At 41.6% G+C, this 12,172-nt stretch overlaps 1 pseudogene; it reads left to right on the forward strand.

The window, feature by feature from the left end:
* Positions 1 to 2,690: 2,690 nt before the first annotated feature.
* Positions 2,691 to 3,515, forward strand: LOC123856701 (translationally-controlled tumor protein-like; annotated as a pseudogene).
* The last annotated feature ends 8,657 nt before the right edge of the window (positions 3,516 to 12,172 follow it).

The following is a 12,172-nucleotide window of genomic DNA, read 5'->3' on the forward strand; positions in this document are numbered from 1 at the left end:
TCCATCATTTCATCTTCTATATTACTGATTCTCTCTTCTGCCTCATTTATTCTAGCAGTTAGCGCCCCCATTTTTTATTGTACCTCATTAATAGCCTTTTTGATTTCTACTTGGTTGGATTTTAGCTCTTTTACTTCTCCAGAAAGGGTTTCTCTAATAACTTCCATATTTTTTTCAAGCCCAGCTAGTATCTTTAAAGTGATGATTCTGAACTCTAGATCTGACATCGTACTAATGTCCATATTGAGTAGGTCCCTGGCAGTCAGTACTACCTCTTGTTCTTTTTGTTGAGGTGATTTTTTCCGTCTTGTCATTTTGTGCAGAGGAGAATAGATTAATGAGAGAACAAAATGCTAGCAGAATAACCACGTCCCCAGAAAATATACTCTAAACAAATCAGAAAAGACCTGAAGCAATGGGATAAGAAAGGGAAAGAGAGAAAAAAGAAAAAGAAAAAAAAAAAAGATAAAGATAAAAACAAAAACAAACAAAACAAAACAACAACAACAAAAGGAAAACCAGAATGTGATCAAATATGATCTATATGGTATATAGATCAGTGCCACACACTAGATTTGGGGTGTATTTTGGTCTTTTAGGAGAAAGTGCCTCCCAAAATTTTAAAGAAAGAAAAACCTATATATGTACAAAAATAAGGGTTGATATGATGAAGGGATGGAATATGACTGTAAAAATGGAAATTATAAAAAATGTTATAAAATGAATTGATAAGAAGTTGTTTGAAAAAAGAAAGAAGAGGATTTAAAAAAAGAAAAAAGAAAAAGAGAAAAAAAAAAAGGGGAGAGGATGTGATCAGACAGGGGAATAGAAAGCACCATATACTAGAGATTTAGGGTATATTTTAATCTGTTAGAAGAAACTATCTCAAAATTTTAAAGAGAGAACAACTTATATATATAAGCCAAAAATATGGGTAACTACTATGAAGGGATAGAATATGACTCTAAAAATGAAAAATAAAATTTTTTTTTAAAGGGATTGATAAGATGTTGGTTGAAAAAGGGAAAAAGAAAAATTCAAAAAGAAATAATAAGGCAAAAAGACAGTTAAAAAAAAATTAACTTTAAAAGACTAAAGAATCATGGTAAAAAAGCCCTGAATTCTATGTGCAGTATTCCAGGGCTGGAGTTCTGCCGTTCTCATTGATCGGTAAACTTGGCCTTGGCTGGCTGTTCTCGCTGATCTTCTGGGGAGGGGCCTGTTGCCGTGGTTCCCAAATGTCTTTGCCGGAGGCGGAATTGCCCCGCCCTTGCCCGGTCAGGGCTAAGTAATCTGCTCGGGTTTGCTCTCCGGGCTTTTGTTCCCTGCGAGCTTTCCGTACAGCTTTGGAGGCGGAGAGTGAAAATGGCAGCCTCCCAATCTCTGTCCCGGAGGAGCCGAGAACTTGGGCCCCCGCTCCTCAGTGAGCCCCCAGAGAAAAGCCGTCAGTCACTCCCGTCTCCCCGGTCTCCAGCCGCACCCCGTGCTCACCCGGCCTGTGACCGCGCGTTTCTATCTCTGGCACCCGACCCCGGGTGGAGTCTCCAAACCCAGCAGATCCCTGCGGTGCACTCCCGCGCGGCTCCTCCCGGGGGAGGAAGGTGAGTCTCCCCGGATCTGCCGCTTGTTGGGTCCCTGCTGGAGGAGCAGGGGCCCGACTGTCCCGCGGATCACGGTTTATGGCCACCCCGAGCTGAGAACCCGCGCCTGGGCTCCGCCTCTGCAGCCGGCCTCCCTGCTCCGATACCTGGGAGCTCTGCCCCACTCAGGCACCCCCGGTCTTTCTGTGACCCCGAGGGTCCTGAGACCACACTGTCCCGGAGGGTTCCACCCCCCGCTTAGCCACCAGAGTGACGTCCCCCAGCGGAGCAGACTTTTAAAAGGTCTGATTTTGTGCTCCGTGGTTCTGTCACTTGCCAGAAGCGGCCAACGGAGGCCCCTCCCCCGCCGTCTATCCTCCCGAATATCGCCTTGGATTCACTTCTCCGCACGTCCTACCTTCCAGAAAGTGGTCGCTTTTCTGATGAGAGAGTTGTTGCTCTTCTTTTCTTCGATCTCCTGTTGAGTTTGTAGGTGTTCAGAATGGTTTGATCCCTATCCAGCTGAATTCCTGAGAGGAGACGAAATCCAGGTCTCCTACTCCTCCGCCATCTTGCTCTGCCCCTCATCCTATATTCTTTAGAATCTTGCCTTCCCCACGGAATTGACTTTGTGTATGGTATAAGGTAGGAATGCAACTCCATTTTTATCCATATACAATACCTTGTTGTTGTCTGAGCACCATTTACTCTAAAGACTGGCCTTGCTCCATGAATCCACAGTACCTTTTCTGCAGATGTTTCTCTGCCCATATATTAATAGATTTATTTCAGAGCTCTCTACTCTGTTTTACTGATCTAGTTATCTCTCCCTGCACTAAACCACATTTTCTTAACTATTGTAGCTTTAAAGTGAGCCTTGATTTCTGGCAGACCAACTTCTCTACACTATTCTTAACCATTTGGGGCTCGTAGCAATTTCCATAAAAATCTTAGAATCATTTTGTTGAATCCTACAAAAATCTTGTTAGGACTTTAGAATTACAAAAATGTCTAGATAAGTTTGTGGAAGAATTTACTATGTAACAATACCGAGTCTTTGCATGTATGATTTTTCAATTTATTTAGGTTTGTTTTCATTTCTTTCAGTAACATTCATTCTTTTCTCTGTAAATTCTTGAACACAGTTTATTTGTTGGTTTTTTTCCCAAGATACTTCATATTTCTGAAGGAGGAAAACCCAGAAAATTCTGCTCCATGGTGTCCTTTGCCCCTGGGACTGGCATAGGTGACCCAGGCCACCCACCAGATTCACTTACATGAGATTTTAATTTAGAAGTGAAAAACTTGAGCTTTTTTTCCCCTCCAGTTCCCCCCTCCTCTCATTGCCATTTGGGCTGCACCATGCTTGCTCAGAGCTCCCGGCTCCTGCTAAAATAGTATCACCTTCTCTCTCTCCAGCCATCGCCATGATCATCTACTGGGACCTCATCAGCCAGGATGAGATGTTCTCTGACATCTACAAGATCCGGGAGATGGCGGACAGGCTGTGCCTGGAGGTGGAGAGGAAAGATGGTCAGTAGGACAGAGGGTAACACTGAGGACTCACTTCAGCTCTCGCTGAAGGCCAGGAGGGCGAAGGTACCGAAAGCAGTCATCACTGGTATTGATATTTTCAAAAACCATCACTTGCAGGAAACCAGCTTCACAAAAGAAGCCTACAAGAAATACATCAAAGATTACATGAAAGCAATCAAAAGCAAACTTGAAGAACAGAGGCCAGAAAGACTAAAACCTTTTATGACAGGGGCTGCAGAACACATCAAGCACATCCTTGCTAATTTCAAAAACTACCAGTTCTTGATTGGTGAAAACATGAATCCAGATGGCAGGGTTGTTCTGCTGGACTCCTGTGAGGATGGTGTGGCCCTGTAGGTGATTTTCTTTAAGGATGGTTTAGAAATGGAAAAATGTTGACGAATTTGGCTATGACTTTGGATGTATCACCTGTTGTCATAACCGGTTGCAGCTCTTCATCCACACGACACCAGGACTTAGACAGATGAGACTGATGTCCTCTTGAGCTCTTCATTTGTTTTGACCTTGATTTATTTGGAGCAGAGCCATTGTTTTAAAGAAAAAACATGTCATGTAGATTGTCTAAAATAAAATGCCTCTTAGTTTAACACATATTTAAATCCATCCTGCGTAGTGTCCTGGAGAAGCTAGAGCCTGGCTGGAGATTACTGCTAGGAAGCAGAAGGCTGCCTACAGATAACTTTTACAGTGAAAATTTCTGGAACTGGAATATAAAAAAAACAAGAACCACAAGTCTTCATTCTGAGTTCAACTAAAGAGAAAGACCATGCTCATAGCTGGGCCAACATTTGAAGTGGATTCCTCATACAATTCATCACCTACAACCGGAAGTAGTTAACTCTGGAAGAGATTACAAAAAGAATAAAAAGAGACTAATACAGTTGCGGGGTGGGTGGGGGGAAGGAAGTGAACAACTTGAGGCAAGGGTCCCCATGTGGGAAATGACGGGCTGGTGGGGGCTGGGGCAGAATCACTGAGTGTCAGAGGGCGGCGTGTGGTTGAGTTTCAGAGCAGAACTGTCATCAGTGGGACAGTAGTGGTTGAATTCCTTTCTCTCTCAGGGCAGTCTGCTGCTTGTTTCTAGAAACTTAGCGTCAGCATGAGCCCCCCCCCAACCCGCCCAGTCTCTGCAGTCAGTTCTGTTGTTTGCAACTAACACCCTGATCGTATGGTAAATTGAGTATTTTTTAAAATGTCGTTTTCTAAAGTTTTCTTGCTAACATGTAGAAATGTAGCTCACTCTTCTATATTGATTTTTTTTTAATTTGGCAATCTTTCTAAATTCTTTCATCAATGTCAGTAGATTTCATTGAGATTTTTAATAAATATATTATCTTCAAATAACAACCATTTTATTTCTTTCCAATCTTTATACTCTCTCCTTCCTTCTCTTCTTCCTTCTCCTCTTCTCCTCTTCTTCCTTTTTCTTTCCCTCCTGCTCCCTTCTCTCTTTTTTCTTTAAATATTATGTAGAATTTGCACCTGGAATCATCTAGGCTTGAGTTTTTTGTGTGGGAAATTTTTGCTACCTGATTCAATTTGTTAAATTATTTTCACTTCACCCAAATGTCTTACTTCTTGTCAGTTTTGATAAATTGCATTTCTCTAGAAATTTGTCTATTTCATATAAAATTTACTGTCCTAAAATTATTCATAGTATTTTCTTATTATATTTTAGTATCTGTAGCATCTGTAGTAATATCTCTTTCTATTACTATTATTTGTTATTTGTACCTTCTCTCTTTTTTAAGTTGAGATATAATTGACATACAACATTATATTAGTTTAAGTGTACAACATAATGATTCCATATTTGTGTATATTGTGAAATGATCACCACAATTAGTTTAGTTAACACCCACTATCACACATAGTCACAAATTTTTTTCTTGTGATGAGAACTTGTGATAAGATCTACTTTCTTAGTAACTTTCAAATATACATTACAGTATTATTAACTACAGTCACCATGTTGTACATTACAACCCCATGATTCATTTTATAACTGGAAGTTTGTACTTTTTGCCCCCCTTTAGCCATTTTGCCTACCCCCAGCCCCTGCCTCTGGCAACCATCAATCTATTCTTTGTTATCTATGAGTTTGCGTTTTTGTTTGTTTTTAGATTTCACAGATAAGTGAAGATCATATGCTATTTGTCTTTCTCTGTCTGACTCACTTCACTTAGCCTAACACCCTTACAGTTCATCCATGTTGTTGCAAATGGCAAGATTTCCTTCTTTTGTACCTTCTCTTTTTGACTTTATGAATCTTATTAGGACTTTGTCAATTCTATTAGTTTTACAAAGAATCTTTCTGTTATATCTGCGCTTTCTATTTTATTAGAATTTTGACTGTCTCCTTTTAAAATTTCTTTGGGTTTATTTTGCTGTTTGAATGCTTAGATATTTAATTTTTCATCTTCTGTTCTTTTCTTATATACGTAGGAAAAAGATAAATTTTCCTTTGAGTCTTTTTTTTAGCTGCATCTCAAGTTCAATATGTTGTATTCTGTTAATTTTCGGTGTAAAATATTTTCTAATTTCTGTTATGATTTCTTCTTTGACTCATGACTTATATGAAATATTTACAATTAGAAGGAAAGTTGGCCTACATAATCCTTTGTCCATATTATATGCCCTTTTTAATGCCTTCTGATATCCAACAAGTATTAGTTTTCTCTCTCTTGATTAAAATCTCTCTCTTTCTCTCTCTCTCACCAATAGTCCCAGGGTGTTCAAAAGCAAATTGTTGGCTCTCCAAGATATTTAGTTATTTAACTACAAAAATTTCATTTACTTTCATAGAACTAAAAACCTTAACCATGTATTAATTATAACTACAAAATGTGTTTAGCATTTATTTTAGGGGAACATTATTTGTTTATTTAGATTGTTGAATATATTTGTTAAAGAAAGTTGATTTTGCTCACAAGCCTTAAATGCACTCACCAAGTCTGCTATTAATTAACTCACTATTTTACATATACTGACTTGTTTCTTCCATTAGCAAGAAAACATCAGATTCCAGTGAAGATTTTTCTTTTTGCATCCTGCTTGAAATAAAGAGCACCTCTAGCAGGTTTCAGTTCAAACACAATATGAAGATTCTCTCTTCCCCAGGAAGGTCAGTACGTTTGAATACAGGAGATATAGAGTGAACAAGACAGGGAAGGCTCCTGATCTTATAGAGCTGACATTCTCAAGCGAGGGTCAGCAAACTATTGGCTACAGGCCACATCTACTCTCTGTGCCCTTGCTGGCTGCCCGGACATTTATGAACAGAGTGACCTTGGAAGCGCCACATGTGAAAATGGCATCTCTCTGCTTGGGCCCTTGAATGAAAAGAAAAATTTTATTGAATTAAGCTGTTCACATTTTAGTATGTGGACACACTGAGTTCCAGATGGCAGATGATATAATGATACACTGGGTGGGACAGACGCAGGGGAGGGGGGCAGCACGAAGCAACAGGTTTTGGGGACAGTGTAATGAACATGTGTGAGACATTGGAGCTGGTCGACAACAGACGGACCTGTCTGGAGCTCAGGTGAGAGTTCCTGGCTGGGGAGGCTGGATCTGCAGTTGTCATTATTCTAAAGGTCATTAAAGCTGTTGGTGAATGGGAAGGCCCACAAAGCAGGTGGACGTTTCTCTTCCCTCTAGATACAGAGCTGATGGGCAGAGTCCTAGTGTGGTGTCCTGGACCTTTAATTCTGAGAGTGTTATCAATTCTGAAAAATGCTTTTTGCTGCCTATGAACTATACTAGAAGCTACATATTTCCTTTGGAAATATAGAGTGCATCTTCTCTTTCATTACCAGCGTCTGAGCACTCGGGGGACCTGTGGCCTCTGACTCACATCACAGCTAGTAAGTCCTAATGAGAACAGCTGTCTTCAAACACCAGGAGATGCAGAAACCAGCACTTGGCTGCGCGGCCTGGCGGGGAGAGGGAATCAGGCCGGGAGCCAGACAAACTTCTGAAGATGTTCTTCCACCCAGTGGGGACAGGGGAGTGGGGGAGTTCCGCCATTAGGCTTTTGGAATGAGTGACACAGTCAGGGAAACACATTTTTTCTGGCTGATGCAAGGTTAACCTGCAAATGGATTTATACCATATTGTTAGTACTGAAGTATTTTAAAATAAATTACCATATAGAAAACATACTGGATTTTTTCGAAGTATAACACGTTCACAAAGTGAAACCCGAAGTTCTCACGTCAGACCTTTGATGATTCTGGCCACAGCTGTCCATGCAAGCATGTACTTCCCTGTTCCCATAGCACTAAAAGATTAAAATGTTCCAAAAAAGGAAGAATGAGACAACCCAACAAAACATTCCATCAGCATACACATCAATCATTTTAGACATGGTTTTGGAATCTATAGATCCTGACATAGAAATCCACCAACTCCATCAACAAGATTAATCCATCATTAACTCCATCAACAGGATTAATCACTCCCAAGAGTCTCATTTCTGCTACCCTAAGTACTGTTTTTCTCAACTTTGGGGGGGAAGGATTAGTAATTTTTATTAGTATATTTTGTCAATAGTATGTAGGGGTAACTTGTCAGCGTGTGAGGATAGATAGCGTCCTTTGACTCAAAAAATAATGGATTAAGGTTTGCCAGCACTCTCATGGATAGAGTAGTTCCAAAAGTATGTCCTATTAACCACTTACTAAGGGAATGACCTTGTTATCAGGACCGTAAGTTGTATTAACAGTCAGATAGTGTAATATTGGTCTCCCCTGCAGTATTTAAGAAAGCATCTTTCTGAGTGGGCTCTATCTCTGGACCTTACAGTACAACTCCAATAGGATTCAAGTCTTCAGAAAGAAAATGGAAGCCAAAGAGATCCCTGGGAATGGGAGTGGTGATCTTACATGGGGATATTAGAATGAGGGGCACGTTGCTGGCTTGAAACTGCTCAGATGCTTCCTTATTCCTCAGGCCATGGTACAAGAGTCCTTTCCTCCGTATGACAACCTAGCCAAGACTCAAAAAGATATAGTAACTAACCCAGTTTTTAGAAAGAAAGAATGCCTCTCAATTTTTAAAAAGATTTATTTATTTATTTATTTATTGGGGGGAGGGGTAAGGGGCAGTGGGAGAGGGAGAGAGACAATCTAAAGCAGACTCTGCACTGAGCACAGAGCCTGATGCAGGGTTTGATTTCGTAACCCTGAGATCATGACCTGAGCCAAAATCAAGAATTGGATGCCCAACCAGCTGAGTTACCCAGGTGCCCCTGTGTCTCTCAACTTACGTTTCATTTTTGCCTTCACGGGGCCAACTTGAGCCCAATCCTTTTCTCTCCACTTTAGAGGCAGTGTGCCTACCTCATAATCCCACCACATCATCCCAACTAATTCCTGAATCTCACCAGCCAGCAATCGGAACCAAACATTTTTTTTTAAGATTTTATTTATTTATTTATTTATTTTTATTATTTTTTAAGATTTTAGTTTATTTACTTATCAGAGAAGAGAGAGAGCACAAGCAGGGGGAGTGACAGGCAGAGGGAGAAGCAGGCTCCCCACTGAGCAGGGAGCCCGATGTGGGGCTTGATCCCAGGACCCCGGGATCATGACCTGAGCCGAAGGCAGACGTTTAACCAACGGAGCCACGCAGGAGCCCATGAAGCAAACATTTGGGAAGGAATATGGGACAGTTCTTATATGTTTGAACAATGTATGGTGGGAAATGGTGGGAGGTTGGTTTGTTATACTTTTTCACCCATCTGATTATACCTACCACACAAGGTACATCAAAATATTTTATTTTTGAGGGTCAGTAGGAAAATATGTTTAAAATCCATTATGTATACTTTTTTTTAAGAAACCGTGTTTTTTGACATATATTCCTGTCTTCAATATGATGGTGATGGTTAATGTATGAATATAACATATGAGAAGCTGTAATAAAGATGGGGAAAAAGTTACCAATACCACCTCTAACCCTCCCCGAGGTGTCACATTTTTGTAGCCTGTTAAGAGTTTGAAATTGTGACACAGGCGTGCGTTATTGGAAATTTTAATATTACAAATATGTATATATAACATCTGTACACATATAATGTATGTATGTAGATTGTAACGTTGGTGTACTATGGCTGAAAGTAAAACAAAGAACAAAGAACCAAAAGAACCCAGACACTGTACTGTTAGCATGGCATGGCTATTATCCATCTTGAAGGAAGTGCTTAGATGCTTACAACAACAGAACTGAAGTTAGAAACACAGATTTTTAAGAATATAGCATGGGGGCCTGGGTGGCTCAGTCAGTTAAGCATCTGCTTTTGGCTCAAGTCATGATCCCCGGGTCCCAGGATCGAGCCTGCATCAGGCTCCTTGCTCAGCAGGGAGTCTGCTTCTCCCTCTGCCCCTCCCCCTCTCGTGCTCTCTCTCTCTCTCTCTCTCTCTCTCTCTCTCTCCCACTCTCAAATAAATAAATAACAGGGGCGCCTGGGTGGCTCAGTTGGTTGAGCGACTGCCTTCGGCTCAGGTCATGGTCCTGGAGTCCCGGGATCAAGTCCCGCGTCGGGCTCCCTGCTCGGCGGGGGGTCTGCTTCTCCCTCTGACCCTCCCTCTCATGCTCTCTGTCTCTCGTTCTCTCTCTCTCAAATAAATAAATAAAATCTTTAAAAAAAAAATAAAAAATAAAATAAATAAATAAATAACATCTTAAAAAAAAAAAAAGAATACGGCAGTGTCTGGGAAGTGTGTGTCCAAGAGCCCCGAGGATTTGGTTGCGGCACAGCTGCTGACTATTTTATTTTATTTTTTGATCCCCTAGAGCCTTGAGCTTCCAGAACAAAGAGGGTGTCTCTGAATCACACAGACCATTCCTCAGACAGACACAGCCTGTAGCAGCACCAGCTGCCCAAGGGCTGGCCAGCTTTCCTAAGGTACTCTGGGGACCTGCTCTGTGCAGAGAAAGCATCTGAAGTACAGGGACCTGAGAACATGTCAGGAGTCCAAAGCAGCCGAGAGTAATGATGGGGAGCTTTAAAAGATTTTCATTCTTAAAGAAATGGAGAATTCCTATGTGACATTTTCATAGTGTTAAATATAATCACTAATTCCTTTCTCCAAACAGGACACTATTTTTTACAGAGCCCATTGGGAATTTACAGACTCATCAGCAGAACTGAGCCTGGAGGTTTAGACCCAGCTCCAGCTGCTAAAAGAAGTTCAACAGCCACCGTCCTCATGTAAGCCAGAATGCTGTGAGTCTCCTTGTTGCACACTAACAGGACCTCACTGGTTTTAGATTGTGAAGATATCATGATGGTGGTAAAGAGCAAGAGGGGAAGGGTGCAGAGAAATTTTCAGTCTGTTCTTTGCCCTCAAATGATCAGTACCTGGTGATTTTCATCACTTGGAGGCTCACAGGTACTTTTGGTGCTGCTCTAACGCAACTTCCAGAGAAAAGGAAGATGCTGCCTGGGTCCCAGCAGGGGCATGTCACAAGGTCCGGGGGGTCTTCCTTCCAGAGAGTGACACAGCAGAGAGGTGGAGAGTTATTTGATGTACATTTGGGTGTACATCACGTGACCATAGTGAATGGGAACACTTCATTTCTGGGGGTGTCAGCTATGCCCCAAATTGTTTTGATACTTTTATGCTCTGATCATTATAACAGAATGACAAATATGGGGATGTTTCTGGGTTGACTCAGATCTGTTGTCAACGCCCTGTAATTTATAAGAATAAACACCAGGGGCTCAGTCGGTGAAGCGTCCAACTCTTGGTTTTGGCTCACTTTGTGATCTCAGGGTGGTGAGATCTGGCCCCACATCAAGCCCCATGTTGGGGTCTGCACTCAGTGTGGTGTCTGTTTGAGATTCTCTCTCTCTCTCCTTTTGCCCCTCCCGCTCATGCTCTCTAAATAAATAAATAAATATTTTTAAAAAATTTTTTTTAAAAAGAATAAACATCAATGTGATCGTAAACATATTCTTCTAGCAGCTGTCCATCATTACAGCGTAAGGAGTGACTTAACCTGCTCCCCTCCCTGGGCTCTTTCAGAAAGGCACATTGAAAGACAATACCCCACAGATTGGCTTTCAAGAAAAGACACGGAGAGGTCAGTGCCACTGATGTGTTTCCTCAAAGAAATATGAATGTGAGGCTTTGCTATGGGATCATGGAAGGTTGTTTTGAAGGGTAAGTATCTATCTGTTTTAGACCCTCAAAATACTTAGAATGTACACAAGAACTCAGGCTACATGTTTCATATTAAATTAGGCAGCACACGTGTTCAAAATCAAGGGAGAACTTGGGGACCGATTTTAATAATACTTAAACAAATTTATCACTGCTGATTTTCAAGACTACTTATGACCCACAACTCAAGGCTTAGGGTCAGTACATTACTGCGCATGGCCGCTCGGTGAGAAAGCCTCTGAGCTCGGGGCTTCCCAAGAATATGAGACAAGTCCCCCATTCTAAGAAGATGTTTCAGAAGCAGAAAGATACAGGTCCACGATAGCTATGAAATAGTAGAGCTCAAGCAGACGGTGTCAGCTGACAGAGCAGAATTTTTGCAGTGAAATGAAGAGAATAAATCATTTGATCCATGGACAGAGTTATGGCATCTCTGTAAGAACACACAGCTTCGGAAGAGGGCTGGTATTCTGTGTTGTAAAGACAACTCTGACAACTCGCATGTATCTTTTCAAATACAGATGCAGTGAGCACGACCCTCTCGGGAGGCACATTGTCATCTCTCTTTTCCACCTGGCTTCTGTGTGTGCCACAGAGCCATTTCCACTGTTAGGACATACACACCGAGGGGTGCCTGGGTGGCTCAGTCAGTTAAGCGGCTGCCTTCAGCTCAGGTCATGATCCCGGGGTCCTGGGATCGAGCCCCGCATCGGGCTCCCTGCTCAGCGGGAAGCCTGCTTCTCCCTCTCCCACTTCCCCTGCTTGTGTTCCCTCTCTCGCTGTCTCTCTCTGACAAATAAATAAATAAAATCTTAAAAAAAAAAAAAGATATACACACCGACTCTGAGACCCCTGGATGGC

This window comes from Mirounga angustirostris, unplaced genomic scaffold (assembly GCF_029215605.1).
Source record: "Mirounga angustirostris isolate CCGP_5_RB_7025 unplaced genomic scaffold, mMirAng1.0.hap1 SCAF_13, whole genome shotgun sequence".
In the NCBI taxonomy this organism is placed as follows: Eukaryota; Metazoa; Chordata; class Mammalia; order Carnivora; family Phocidae; genus Mirounga; species Mirounga angustirostris.